Source organism: Metopolophium dirhodum, chromosome 1 (genome assembly GCF_019925205.1).
Source record: "Metopolophium dirhodum isolate CAU chromosome 1, ASM1992520v1, whole genome shotgun sequence".
NCBI classification, from domain to species: domain Eukaryota; kingdom Metazoa; phylum Arthropoda; class Insecta; order Hemiptera; family Aphididae; genus Metopolophium; species Metopolophium dirhodum.
The window spans coordinates 137520494-137534926 of NC_083560.1; positions in this window are offsets into that span (position 1 = coordinate 137520494).

Consider the following 14433-nt stretch of genomic DNA (forward strand, 5'->3'; position numbering starts at 1 on the left):
GCAAATCATATAGCAATCGTCTTTTAAGGGTGTCTAGCAGGTCAGTCACCTCAGTGGTCCGAGTAGGCAATCCGACTTCGTCGGATAGCAGACAATATGCGTCGGCCGGTCGTCAGGTATGCAATCCGACTGCGTCGAATCGCGGACAGCGTTCATTACTGTCGCCGAAAACGCGAAATTAGGTAATAAGTTTCGTGAAAAAAATTGTAAAACATTTCGGGCGTCCATGCAAGTCATATAGCCGTCGTATATCTTTGAGTGTCTAGGTGGTCAGTCACCTCAAATGACGTTCACCGTAATAATAAGGGTAGGGTGTCTAACAGGTCAGTCACCTCAGGGGTCCGAGTAGGCAATCCGAATTCGTCGGAAAGCAGACAATATGCGACGGCCGGGTCACGTCGTCAGGTATGCAATCCGACTGCGTCCAATTGCGGACAGCGTTCATTACTGTCGCCGAAAACGTGAAATTAGGTAATAAGTTTCGTGAAAAAAATTCAAAACATTTCGGGCTCCTATGCAAATCATATAGCAATCGTCTTTTAAGGGTGTCTAGCAGGTCATCACCTCAGTAGTGTGGGTAGGCAATCCGACTTCGTCAGATAGCAGACAATATGCGTCAGCCGGGTCACGTCATCAGGTATGCAATCCGACTGCGTCGAATAGCGGACAGCGTTCATAATTGTCGCCAAAAATGCAAAATTAAGTAATAAATTACGTGAAAAAAAATTATGCAAAATTCAAAACATTTCGGGCTTCTATGCAAATCATATAGTAACTGTCTTTTTAGGGTGTCTAGCAGGTCAGTCACCTCGGTGGTCCGAGTAGGCAATCCGACTTCGTCGGATAGCGGACAATGTACGACGGCTGAGTAACTTCGTCAGGTATGCAATCCGACTGCGTCGAATCGCGGACAACGTTCATTACTGTCACCGAAAACGGAAAAATTAATTACGTGAAAAAAAATTCAAAACATTACGGGCTTCTATGCAAATCATATAGCAATCGTCTTTTAAGGGTGTCTAGCAGATCAGTCACCTTAGAGGTCCGAGTAGGCAATCCGACTTCGTCGGATAGCGGACAATGTGCGACGGCTGGGTAACTTTGTCAGGTATGCAATCCGACTGCGTCAAATCGCGGACAACGTTCATTACTGTCACCGAAAACGGAAAAATTAATTACGTGAAAAAAAATTCAAAACATTTCGGGCTTCTATGCAAATCATATAGCAATCGTCTTTTAAGGGTGTCTAGCAGGTCAGTCACCTCAGTGGTCCGAGTAGGCAATCCGACTTCGTCGGATAGCGGACAATGTGCGACGGCTGGGTAACTTCGTCAGGTATGCAATCCGACTGCGTCGAATCGCGGACAGCGTTCATTACTGTCACCGAGAACGGAAAAATTAATTACTTGAAAAAAAATTCAAAACATTTCGGGCTTCTATGCAAATCATATAGCAATCGTCTTTTAAGGGTGTCTAGCAGGTCAGTCACCTCAGTGGTCCGAGTAGGCAATCCGACTTCGTCGGATAGCAGACGATATGCGTCGGCTGGTCGTCAGGTATGCAATCCGACTGCGTCGAATCGCGGACAGCGTTCATTACTGTCGCCGAAAACGCGAAATTAGGTAATAAGTTTCGTGAAAAAAATTGTAAAACATTTCGGGCGTCCATGCAAGTCATATAGCCGTCGTATATCTTTGAGTGTCTAGGTGGTCAGTCACCTCAAATGACGTTCACCGTAATAATAAGGGTAGGGTGTCTAGCAGGTCAGTCACCTCAGGGGTCCGAGTAGGCAATCCGAATTCGACGGATAGCAGACAATATGCGACGGCCGGGTCACGTCTTCAGGTATGCAATCCGACTGCGTCGAATCGCGGACAGCGTCCATTACTGTCGCCGAAAACGCGAAATTAGGTAATAAGTTTTGTAAAAAAATTCAAAACATTTCGGGCTTCTATGCAAATCATATAGCAATCGTCTTTTAAGGGTGTCTAGCAGGTCAGTCACCTCAGTGGTCCGAGTAGGCAATCCGACTTCGTCGGATAGCGGACAATGTGCGACGGCTGGGTAACTTCGTCAGGTATGCAATCCGACTGCGTCGAATCGCGGACAACGTTCATTACTGTCACCGAAAACGGAAAAATTAATTACGTGAAAAAAATTCAAAACATTTCGGGCTTCTATGCAAATCATATAGCCATCGTCTTTTAAGGGTGTCTAGCAGGTCAGTCACCTCAGTGGTCCGAGTAGGCAATCCGACTTCGTCGGATAGCGGACAATGTGCGACGGCTGGGTAACTTCGTCAGGTATGCAATCCGACTGCGTCGAATCGCGGACAACGTTCATAACTGTTCATAACTCCCCGGGTCATCCGCACCGACGCCTTACCTACCTACCTACCTACAGAGTTGAAAACTGGCGTCGAATCTATGACTCTTAAGCGGTTTCGCCGTCCCGGCGAATCGCGAACGCGGTCCCGGCGTCCGCGGAGGGCTTTTGAGCCGGCGATCTCACCGCATCGGGCAGCGGACGACCGGCTCCGCCACCCTCGGACGTCGAAAACGCGAAAAAATCGGACCCTCCGACGCACGTATTTATGCCTGTATATAGTAATACCTACTCGACGGCGGCGATATCGGCACTCCACTCTCGGCGTCGTCCCGGACGAAGTCCGGCCGCCCGCGGCCTAGAAATTCAGCGGGGAACGCGAATATCACGTCGGCGGGGAGGTGAGACTTTCGAGAGAGCGGTGAGACGCGACTTTAGTCGAAAAACTCGGAAAACTCGGTAAGACGGCGACGACGCCGTGCTTTTCGCTATCGTTCTCTACGCCGCGGCGCTCTAAGATATTCAAGTACGGCCGCGCGCGGCCTATAAATGTAACGGGGAACGCGAATAAGTCGCGAACGGGAGGTGAGACGTTTCCAAAACAGTTAAAACTCGACTTTTTGAAAAAATTATCGAAAAACGCAGGCGACGGCGGCACTCCTATCGCACGTCGTCTCGGCCGCGGCGGGACGGGCCGAGACAAAGTACGGCCGCGCGCGGCCTCACAATTTAACGGGGAACGCGAATAAAGTCCGAACGGGGCCGTCCGAGGTGCGCGAAGGCGTTAAAACACTAATTTTGAAGAAATTTTGAAAAAATTCATCAAAAGTGATAAGGCGGAAGTGATAGCGAAAGGAAAATAACGAAAAAAAAAAAACGTGAAAAAAAAATTCCGGATTAACACGGCCGCCGCAAATTATCTCCAATCCCGGCGGCCGGCATCGAAACCACGACCCCCGGATCATCCGCACATACGCCTAAACCTACCTACCTACCTACTGAGTTGAAAACTGGTGTCGAATCTATGACTCTTAAGCCATTTCGCCGTCCCGGCGAATCGCGAACGCTTTCCCGGCGTCCGCAGAGGGCTTTTGAGCCGGCGATCCCACGGCTTCGGGCAGCGGACGACCGGCTCCGCTACCCCCGGACGTAAAAAACGCGATATTTGCGAAAAAAATCAAACCTTCCGACGCACGTATTTATGCCTGTATATAGTAATACCCACTCGACGGCGCCGCTCTCCGCACTCGGCTCTCGGCGTCATCCCGCGGCCTCGGGACCCGTCCCGGAGGAAGTACGGCCGCAGGCGGCCTATAAATTTAGCTGGGAACGCGAATATCGCGTCGACGGGAAGGTGAGACTTTTGAGAGAGCGGCGAGACGCGACTTTAGTCGAAAAAGTCGGAAAAATCGGTAAGACGCCGCGGCGCTCTAAAATATTCAAGTACGGCCGCGCGCGGCCTATAAATGTAACGGGGAACGCGAATAAGTCGCGAACGGGAGGTGAGACGTTTCCAAAACGGTTAAAACTCGACTATTCGAAAAAATTATCGAAAAACGCGGGCGACGGCGGCACTCCTATCGCACGTCGTCTCGGCCTCGGCGGGACGGGACGGGACAAAGTACGGCCGCGCGCGGCCTCACAATTTAACGGGGAACGCGAATAAGGTCCGAACGGGGCCGTCCGAGGTGCGCGAAGGCGTTAAAACACGAATTTTGAAGAAATTTTGAAAATTCGTCAAAAGTGATAAGGCGAAAGTGATGGCGAAAGGAAAATGACAAAAAAAAAAAACGCGAAAAAAAAAATTCCGAAATATTACAGCCGCCGCAAATTAACGACATTCCCGGCGGCCGGCATCGAAACCACGACCCCCGGGTCGTCCGCACCTACGCCTTACCTACCTACCTACCTACTAAGATGATAACTGGAGTCGAATCTATGACTCTTAAGCCGTTTCAACGTCCTGGCGAATTACGAATGCAGTCCCAGCGTCCGCAGAGGGCTTTTGAGCCAGCGATCCCACGGCTTCGGGCAGCGGACGACCGGCTCCGCCACCCTCGGACGTCGAAAACGCGATATTCGCGAAAAAAATATAACCCTCCGACGCATGTATTTATGCTTGTATATAGTAATACCTACTCGACGGCGGCGATATCGGCACTCGACACTCGGCGCCGTACCGCGGCCCCGGGAATCGTACCGGACGAAGTACGGCCGCGTGCAACCTGTAAATTTAACGGGGAACGCGAATATCGCGTCGACGGGGAGGTGAGATTTTTGAGAGAGCGGTGAGACGCGACTTTAGTCGAAAAAGTCGGAAAAATCGGTAAGACGGCGACGACGCCGCGCTTTCCGCTATCGTTCTCTACGCCGCGGCGCTCTAAAATATTCAAGTGCGGCCGCGCGCGACCTATAAATGTAACGGGGAACGCGAATAAGGGGCAAACGGGTAAGGCGGACGCCTCGAAAAGGGCTAAAACTCGAATTCTTGAAAACAAAGGCAAAAAACGCGCGCGACGGCGGCGGACGGTTTGCACGTAATCGCCACCGCGGCGGGCCCGCCGGGAAAAAAGTACGGCCGCGCGCGGTACGTAAATTTAGCGGGGAACGCGAATAAGGTCCGAACGGGGCCGCCCGGAGACCCCCGGGGGGGTAAATACGAAAATTTGCAAAAATTTTCAAAAAAATCGCGAAAAGTGATAAGAAGGAGTGATAACGCATCGACGGCTCCGCCGCCGCCGGGAGACCCGTTTTCCCTCCATTATCCTCTAAGAGGGTTCGGAAATTCGCCACAGGCCGCGCCCTCGGGTTTCTGTTTTATACTATAAGATAATTTGATTTTATGCTCTTTACGGGGTAAATAAACTCACTTGAACTGTAATATATTTAGCACAACATAGTATGCATGTACATTAGTTATGTTACTATTGTCTATTCGAGTAATTAATTTATTATGTATTAAATAGTTGATTTCATATAATACTCATAATTAAACCTACCTATATAAGTTGTTTCAAATAGTATATAGTCATATAATCATACAATTTAATTTCCAGACTTTAATTAAATACATACATTTTTATTTTCTTTATTAATATTGTATTATTTAAAATCTGTATCATCTTTGTATGCTACAACAAATTTGACTCACCAAAAATCTGTAATGAATGAAGTGGGTACTACATAGTTAACATTTAGTTTAGTTATTATAAGATAATAAAAGCATTAGCTGTGTATATTTGTTATATTTTATTAATTTGATTTTATGCTAATGATTGAACCTATCAAACAATGCTTAATAAATGTAGCTAATTATTTATCAAATAGTCTAATTGATCACTTAATACTCATAACTAAACCTACCTACATAAGTAATATCAAATAGTATAGCCATATCTTTATACAATTTAACTGCCAGAATTTAATTAAATACATTAAGATCTATAAGTTCATAATAATTATTGTACTATATAGTATCTGCAGCAGCTTTGTATCATACATAAAATTTATAATTAGCAAATTATATTACCTCAAACAATCAACTGCCCTAAAAACTGTAATATATTTAGTACTACCTACATATTATACAATGTAGGTAAATTATATTACTATTGTCTAATTCAAGTATAAAAGAACCGTCCCATATATTCCATAAGTTATATTTTGTTATTGTATTAATATTATTTAGAATCTGTTGCAATTCGTTATTATCAATTTGTTATTTACCTTTAAATTAACTGTTTATTAATTTGATTTTATGCTCTTTACTATGTAGTAGGTACATACTATATTGCAGTTTTTAGGTGAGTCAGAACTGGTAATCATTAATATAAAGTTAAATTGTATAATGATATGGCTATACTATTTGGTATTACTTATGTAGGTAGGTATTGTGTATTTAATCATGAGCATAAAATCAAATTAATAAATAGATAATCAAAAGGTAAATAATAAATTACAGTTTTTAGGTGAATCAAATTTGGTAAACAAAAATTTAGTGTGGCATACAAAATATACCTACCCGTGGTATAGTCATACCGACCAATCGATCAATAATAATATATGTATTGTAATGCACTCTGCGTTGAAGTATTCGAACGTTTCCGTCACATCCATCGTCGACTCGAGCTAGGATATTATTATATAATTCAACTAACCCAACGACCGTATCAACTCTTAACATTTAGGCGTTTATTTAATTAAGTATACATGTACCTACAGTACCTTCTGTGGCTATATCGTGTATCAAATATATATGTATACCGATATGAGTAGCTCACGGCGTCACCGAGACCGAGTAGGCAAAAGTCTGTAAAATATAAAATCGAACGCTTCGACGCATATATATATAATATATGCCTGTACATAATAATAACGACGCCGTCCGATCTCGCTGTTCGCGAACGAAGTACAGCCACAGGCGGTCAATACATTTAGCGGAGAACGCGATTAAGTCATCAAGGGGGAGGTCCGACGTCTTCGAAAGGGGTAAAACTCGAATTTTGAAAAAAAAGGTAAAATTTTCGTTCAATACGAATATATAATATGATAAGGCGAAAATGATAGCGGAAGGAAAATGACAAAAAAAAAAATGTGGAAAAAAAAATTCCGATTTAACACGGCCGCCGCTAATTAACTCCCGGCGGCCGGCATCGAAACCACGACCCCAGGTCTTCCGTACCGACGCCTTACCTACCTACCTACCTACTGAGTTGATAACTGGCGTCGAATCTATGACTCTTAAGCCGTTTCAACGTCCCGGCGAATTACGAACGCGGTCCCAGCGTCCGCAGAGGGCTTTTGAGCCAGCGATCCCACCGCTTTGGGCAGCGGACGACTGGCTCCGCCACCCTCGGACGTTGAAATCGAACCCTCCAACGCACGTATTTATGCCTGTATATAGTATTACCCACTCGACGGCGGCGATATGGGCACTCGGCTCTCGGCGTCGTCCCGCGGCCCCGGGACTCGTCCCGGAGGAAGTACGGCCTATAGATTTAGCGGGGAACGTGAATAAGGGGCAAACGGGGAGGGCAGACCCCTCGAAAAGGGCTAAAACACGAATATTTTAAAAAAAAAGGCAAAAAACGCGCGCAACGGCGGCGGACGTAAAGCGCGTCGTTTCGGCCGCGGAGGGCAAAAAGGTACTCAAAATCTGACGGGGAACGCGAATAAGTCATCAACGGGGAGGTCCGACGTCTTCAATAGGCGTAAAACTCGAATTTTGAAAAAAAAACGTAAAATGTTGGTTAAATACGAATATCACGATAAGGCGGAAGCGATAGCGAAAGTTAAATACCGAAAAAAAAAACGTGAAAAAAAGAATTCCGAATTAACACGGCCGCCGCAAATTGTTTTCAATCCCGGCGTCCGGCATCGAAACCACGACCCCCGGGTCATCCGCACCGACGCCTAACCTACCTACCCACCTACTGAGTTGATTACTGGCGTCGAATCTATGACTCTTAAGCCGTTTCAACGTCGCGGCGAATTACGAATGCAGTCCCAGCGTCCGCAGAGGGCTTTTGAGCCGGCGATCCCACGGCTTCGGGCAGCGGACGACCGGCTCCGCCACCCTCGGACGTCGAAAACGCGATATTCGCGAAAAAAATATAACCCTCCGACGCATGTATTTATGCCTGTATATAGTAATACCTACTCGACGGCGGCGATATCGGCACTCGACTCTCGGCGCCGTACCGCGGCCCCGGGAATCGTACTGGACGAAGTACGGCCGCGTGCAACCTGTAAATTTAGCGGGGAACGCGAATATCGCGTCGACGGGGAGGTGCGACTTTTGAGAGAGCGGTGAGACGCGACTTTAGTCGAAAAAGTCGGAAAAATCGGTAAGACGGCGACGATGCCGCGCTTTCCGCTATCGTTCTCTACGCCGCGGCGCCCTAAAATATTCGAGTACGGCCGCGCGCGACCTATAAATGTAACGGGGAACGCGAATAAGGGGCAAACGGGAAAGGCGGACGCCTCGAAAAGGGCTAAAACTCGAATTCTTGAAAACAAAGGCGAAAAACGCGGGCGACGGCGGCGGACGTAAAGCGCGTCTTCTCGGCCGCGGAGGGCCCGTCGGGAAAAAATCGCGGCCGCGCGCGGTACGTAAATTTAGCGGGGAACGCGAATAAGGTCCGAACGGGGCCGCCCGGGGACCCCGGGGGGGTAAAACTCGAAAATCTGCAAAAATGTTGAAAAAAAATCGCGAAAAGTGATAAGAAGGAGTGATAACGCCGGGAACCCGTTTTCCCACCAAAATTCACTAAGTCAGTTCGGAAATTCGCCACAGGCTGCGCCCTCGGGTTTCTGTTTTATACTATAAGACTAGCTCTCCGAGCGTCGCTGGGGGAGACCCCCAGACCCCCCGTGGTTGGTGAGGAGTGTTGTCGATGTCGGATGCCGCAGTGGTCTTGTGGTCTGGTCGTCAACCGAAGCCGACGGGGTGTATGGGTGATACAGAGGTCTAGTGATAGGGATCTGTGAAAAAATTAAGTGATAAGGATTTTAGATTTTGATAAGAAAAGTGGATTTATGATAAGGATGGTGGATTAGTGATAAGGATTTTGGATTTCTGATAAGGATTCTGGGTTAATGATAAGAATAGTGGATTGTGAATGGTGGACAATGTGCGACAACTGGGTAACTTCGTCAGGTATGCAATCCGACTGCGTCGAATCGCGGACAGCGTTCATTACTGTCACCGAGAACGGAAAAATTAATTACTTGAAAAAAAATTCAAAACATTTCGGGCTTCTATGCAAATCATATAGCAATCGTCTTTTAAGGGTGTCTAGCAGGTCAGTCACCTCAGTGGTCCGAGTAGGCAATCCGACTTCGTCGGATAGCAGACAATATAGGTCGGCCGGTCGTCAGGTATGCAATCCGACTGCGTCGAATCGCGGACAGCGTTCATTACTGTCGCCGAAAACGCGAAATTAGGTAATAAGTTTCATGAAAAAAATTGTAACATTTCGGGCGTCCATGCAAGTCATATAGCCGTCGTATATTTTTGAGTGTCTAGGTGGTCAGTAACCTCAAATGACGTTCACCGTAATAATAAGGGTAGGGTGTCTAGCAGGTCAGTCACCTCAGTGGTCCGAGTAGGCAATCCGACTTCGTCGGATAGCAGACAATATGCGACGGCCGGGTCACGTCGTCAGGTATGCAATCCGACTGCGTCGAATCGCGGACAGCGTTCATTTCTGTCGCCGAAAACGCGAAATTAGGTAATAAGTTTCGTGAAAAAAATTGTAAAACATTTCAGGCGTCCATGCAAGTCATATAGCCGTCGTATATCTTTGAGTGTCTAGGTGGTCAGTCACCTCAAATGACGTTCACCGTAATAATAAGGGTAGGGTGTCTAGCAGGTCAGTCACCTCAGGGGTCCGAGTAGGCAATCCGAATTCGACGGATAGCAGACAATATGCGACGGCCGGGTCACGTCGTCAGGTATGCAATCCGACTGCGTCAAATCGCGGACAGCCTCCATTACTGTCGCCGAAAACGCGAAATTAGGTAATAAGTTTCGTGAAAAAAATTCAAAACATTTCGGGCTTCTATGCAAATCATATAGCAATCGTCTTTTAAGGGTGTCTAGCAGGTCAGTCACCTCAGTGGTGTGGGTAGGCAATCCGACTTCGTCAGATAGCAGACAATATGCGTCGGCCGGGTCACGTCATCAGGTATGCAATCCGACTGCGTCGAATCGCGGACAACGTTCATAACTGTCACCGAAAACGGAAAAATTAATTACGTGAAAAAAAATTCAAAACATTTCGGGCTTCTATGCAAATCATATAGCAATCGTCTTTTAAGGGTGTCTAGCAGGTCAGTCACCTCGGTGGTCCGAGTAGGCAATCCGACTTCGTCGGATAGCGGACAATGTGCGACGGCTGGGTAACTTCGTCAGGTATGCAATCCGACTGCGTCGAATCACGGACAACGTTCATTACTGTCACCAAAAACGGAAAAATTAATTACGTGAAAAAATATTCAAAACATTTCGGGCTTCTATGCAAATCATATAGCAATCGTCTTTTAAGGGTGTCTAGCAGGTCAGTCACCTCGGTGGTCCGAGTAGGCAATCCGACTTCGTCGGATAGCGGACAATGTGCGACGGCTGGGTAACTTCGTCAGGTATGCAATCCGACTGCGTCGAATCGCGGACAACGTTCATAACTGTTCATAACTCCCCGGGTCATCCGCACCGACGCCTTACCTACCTACCTACCCACAGAGTTGAAAACTGGCGTCGAATCTATGACTCTTAAGCCGTTTCGCCGTCCCGGCGAATCGCGAACGCGGTCCCGGCGTCCGCGGAGGGCTTTTGAGGCGGCGATCCCACCGCTTCGGGCGGCGGACGACAGGCTCCGCCACCCCCGGACGTCGAAAACGCGATATTCGCGAAACGAAATCGGACCCTCCGACGCACGTATTTATGCCTGTATATAGTAATACCTACTCGACGGCGGCGATATCGGCACTCGACTCTCGGCGTCGTCCCGGACGAAGTCCGGCCGCCCGCGGCCTAGAAATTCAGCGGGGAACGCGAATATCACGTCGGCGGGGAGGTGAGACTTTCGAGAGAGCGGTGAGACGCGACTTTAGTCGAAAAAGTCGGAAAACTCGGTAAGACGGCGACGACTCCGCGCTTTTCGCTATCGTTCTCTACGCCGCGGCGCTCTAAGATATTCAAGTACGGCCGCGCGCGGCCTATAAATGTAACGGGGAACGCGAATAAGTCGCGAACGGGAGGTGAGACGTTTCCAAAACAGTTAAAACTCGACTTTTCGAAAAAATTATCGAAAAACGCGGGCGACGGCGGCACTCCTATCGCACGTCGTCTCGGCCTCGGCGGGACGGGACGGGACAAAGTACGGCCGCGCGCGGCCTCACAATTTAACGGGGAACGCGAATAAGGTCCGAACGGGGCCGTCCGAGGTGCGCGAAGGCGTTAAAACACGAATTTTGAAGAAATTTTGAAAATTCGTCAAAAGTGATAAGGCGAAAGTGATGGCGAAAGGAAAATGACAAAAAAAAAAAACGAAAAATTAACGAAATTCCCGGCGGCCGGCATCGAAACCACGACCCCGGGTCATCCGCACCGACGCCTTACCTACCTACCTACCTACTGAGTTGAAAACCGGTGTCGAATCTATGACTCTTAAGCGGTTTCGCCGTCCCGGTTAGGTTAGGTTAGGTTAGGTTAGGCGCGCGGCCTCACAATTTAACGGGGAACGAGAATAAAGTCCGAACGGGGCCGTCCGAGGTGCGCGAAGGCGTTAAAACACTAATTTTGAAGAAATTTTGAAAAAATTCATCAAATGTGATAAGGCGGAAGTGATAGCGAAAGGAAAATAACGAAAAAAAAAAAACGTGAAAAAAAAATTCCGGATTAACACGGCCGCCGCAAATTATCTCCAATCCCGGCGGCCGGCATCGAAACCACGACCCCCGGATCATCCGCACATACGCCTAAACCTACCTACCTACCTACTGAGTTGAAAACTGGTGTCGAATCTATGACTCTTAAGCCGTTTCGCCGTCCCGGCGAATCGCGAACGCGGTCCCGGCGTCCGCGGAGGGCTTTTGAGCCGGCGATCCCACCGCATCGGGCAGCGGACGACCGGCTCCGCCACCCTCGGACGTCGAAAACGCGAAAAAATCGGACCCTCCGACGCACGTATTTATGCCTGTATATAGTAATACCTACTCGACGGCGGCGATATCGGCACTCCACTCTCGGCGTCGTCCCGCGGCCCCGGGACTCGTCCCGGACGAAGTCCGGCCGCCCGCGGCCTAGAAATTCAGCGGGGAACGCGAATATCACGTCGGCGGGGAGGTGAGACTTTCGAGAGAGCGGTGAGACGCGACTTTAGTCGAAAAACTCGGAAAACTCGGTAAGACGGCGACGACGCCGCGCTTTTCGCTATCGTTCTCTACGCAGCGGCGCTCTAAGATATTCAAGTACGGCCGCGCGCGGCCTATAAATTTAACGGGGAACGCGAATAAGTCGCGAACGGGAGGTGAGACGTTTCCAAAACAGTTAAAACTCGACTTTTCGAAAAAATTATCGAAAAACGCAGGCGACGGCGGCACTCCTATCGCACGTCGTCTCGGCCGCGGCGGGACGGGCCGAGACAAAGTACGGCCGCGCGCGGCCTCACAATTTAACGGGGAAGGCGAATAAAGTCCGAACGGGGCCGTCCGAGGTGCGCGAAGGCGTTGAAACACTAATTTTGAAGAAATTTTGAAAAAATTCATCAAAAGTGATAAGGCGGAAGTGATAGCGAAAGGAAAATAACGAAAAAAAAAAACGTGAAAAAAAAATTCCGGATTAACACGGCCGCCGCAAATTATCTCCAATCCCGGCGGCCGGCATCGAAACCACGACCCCCGGATCATCCGCACATACGCCTAAACCTACCTACCTACCTACTGAGTTGAAAACTGGTGTCGAATCTATGACTCTTAAGCGGTTTCGCCGTCCCGGCGAATCACGAACGCTTTCCCGGCGTTTGCAGAGGGCTTTTGAGCCGGCGATCCCACGGCTTCGGGCAGCGGACGACCGGCTCCGCCACTCCCGGACGTCAAAAACGCGATATTCGTGAAAAAAATCGAACCTTCCGACGCACGTATTTATGCCCGTATATAGTAATACCCACTCGACGGCGGCGTTCTCCGCACTCGGCTCTCGGCGTCGTCCCGCGGACCCGGGACTCGTACCGGACGAAGTACGGCCGCGCGCGGCCTATAAATTTAGCGGGGAACGCGAATAAGTCTTCGACGGGGAGGTCCGACGTCTTCAAAAGGGGTGAAACTCGAATTTAAAAAAAAAAACGTCAAATTTTCGTCAAATCCGTATATCACGATAAGGCGAAAGTGATGGCGAAAGGAAAATGACAAAAAAAAAAACGCGAAAAAAAAAAATTCCGAAATATCACGGCCGCCGCAAATTAACGAAATTCCCGGCGGCCGGCATCGAAACCACGACCCCCGGGTCAACCGCACCGACGCCTTACCTACCTACCTACCTGCCGAGTTGAAAACTCGTGTCGAATCTATGACTCTTAAGCGGTTTCGCCGTCCCGGCGAATCGCGAACGCGGTCCCGGCGTCCGCGGAGGGCTTTTGAGCCGGCGATCCCACCGCGAAAAAAAATCGGACCCTCCGACGCACGTATTTATGCCCGTATATAGTAATACCTACTCGACGGCGGCGATATCGGCGCTCCGCTCTCGGCGTCGTCCCGCGGCCCCGGGACTCGTCTCGGACGAAGTACGGCCGCGCGCGGCCTATAAATTTAGCTGGGAACGCGAATATCGCGTCGACGGGGAGGTGAGACTTTCGAGAGAGCGGCGAGACGCGACTCTAGTCGAAAAAGTCGGAAAAATCGGTAAGACGGCGACGACGCCGCGCTTTCCGCTATCGTTTTCTGCGCCGCGGCGCTCTAAAACATTCGAGTACGGCCGCGCGCGACCTATAAACGTAACGGGGAACGCGAATAAGTCGCGAACGGGGAGGGCGGACGCCTCGAAGAGGGCTAAAACTCGAATTCTCGAAAAAAAAGGCAAAAAAACGCGCGCGACGGCGGCGCTCGGTCCGCACGTGATCGCCACCGCGGCGGGCCCGCCGGGAAAAGAGTGCGGCCGCGCGCGGTACGTAAATTTAGCGGGGAATGCGAATAAGGTCCGAGCGGGGCCGCCCGGGGACCCCCGGGGGGGGTAAAACTCGAAAACGTGAAGAAATTTTGAAAATCTGGAAAAAAATCGCGAAAAGTGATAAGGCGGAAGTGATAGCGCGGCGACGGCTCCGCCGCCGCGTCCCGACCGTCCCATTGGCGGGTTCTCTGTTTTCCCTCCATTATCCTCTATGCTGGTACGGGAAAACGCCATAGGGGGCGCCCTCGGGTTTCTGTTTTATACTATAAGACTAGCTCTCCGAGCGTCGCTGGGGGAGACCCCCAGACCCCCCGGTGTTGGTTATGAGTGTTTTCGATGTCGGAAGCCGCAGTGGTCTTGTGGTCTGGTCGTCAACCGAAGCCGACGCAGTGTATGGGTGATATGATAAGAACGGTGGATATTGATAAGAAAATTGGATAAGT